The sequence below is a fragment of the Protobothrops mucrosquamatus genome, unplaced genomic scaffold (genome assembly GCF_001527695.2).
Source record: "Protobothrops mucrosquamatus isolate PMUCROS unplaced genomic scaffold, P.Mucros_1.0 scaffold5951, whole genome shotgun sequence".
In the NCBI taxonomy this organism is placed as follows: Eukaryota; Metazoa; Chordata; class Lepidosauria; order Squamata; family Viperidae; genus Protobothrops; species Protobothrops mucrosquamatus.
The window spans coordinates 15,818-17,283 of NW_015391790.1; positions in this window are offsets into that span (position 1 = coordinate 15,818).

Here is a 1,466-nt window from a genome sequence, read left to right on the forward strand (position 1 = left end):
AGAAGAAGAAGAAGAAGAAGAAGAAGAAGGAGGAGGAGGAGGAGGAGGAGGAGGAGGAGGAACAGGAGGAAGGACGCGGAGCTAAAGAGGTTGCAAGCAAGTTGCAAGCGCAGCCGCTGGAGAACCTTTGCACATAGCACGGCTTCTGCCCTGCCACTCTGACGCCCCTACCCAGACCCCTGCAGACTCGCTGCATGCCTCCAGCTGCACGGCCCGGTTCCTAACTGACCAAGGCCCGGTACCGGGAATGGGGGACCTCTGGTCTAACTTTCAAGGCAGATACGTCTCTGAATCTCTCCCTGAATTTTAAAAAAAGTTTTCCAGTGCATTAAGAAGCTCAGCCATTCATTAACTTGAAGGCACTGAGGAATCTGAATTAAGAAAATAGCCCTGAAACAATCACGGTGACAGGTTGTCTAATACATACATACATATATATATATATATATATATATATATATATATATATATATATATATATATATATATATATATATATACCTGCCTGCCTCCAGAAGCGGTGAATGCTCCAACACTGGAAGTTTTTAGGAAGAGACTGGAGAGCCATTTGTCCGAAATGGTGTAGGGTTTCCTGCCTGAGCAGGGGGTTGGACTCGATGACCTCCAAGGTCCCTTCCAACTTTATTATTATTATTATTACATACATACATGCATGCATGCATGCATACATACATACATGTCGTTGCACACCAAACGAAAGAAATCGATGCCCACCGCATTACTAAAATAAATAAATAAATAAATAAATCAGAAATCCAAAAGTGCCAAGCATCAAAACAGGACAGGTGCGTTATTCACAGCAATTAACTTTAGATTGTTACCTTAAAAAACACGCATCGCTTCGCAGACGGTAAAAATCTATTCCTGCCCGTTGGACCATGTGGCGACGAAGTAAGCCTCCTTGGATAGAAGAAGTCTACCTGACCGGCAGCGGGGCGGGGCGGGGTGGGGGAAAAGGATCCCGCTGCCCTGCCCTTTGGGGACCCCTAAAAAAAAAGCAGCAGCGGGATCAGCCTTCGCTTTTTGCAGGACGCTACCCAGCCATTTCCAAGCGTCTCGCTCCCGGGCGACGCTCTCCCCTCCCGGGTTCCCAGGGATCCACCGAGGACGACCGACTTAAAAAAAAAAAAAAAAAAGACGCTTTGCCTCCAAGATCAGGATGAGCCAGAAATGTCTTTGCGGGCAGGTCTAGGAGCCGAACTCGATCGTTTTAACTCTTTCATACCTCCCTCTACAGCAGGGGTCCTCAACCTTGGCCACTTTAAGACTTGTGGACTTCAACTCCCAGAATTCCTCAGCTAGCTTTGCTGGCTGAGGAATTCTGGGAGTTGAAGTCCACAAGTCTTAAAAGTTGCCAAGGTTGAGGACCTCTGCTCAACAGCAGTGTTTCTCAACCGTGCCAACTTTAAGATGGGTGGACTTCAACTCCCAGAATTCCCCAGCAA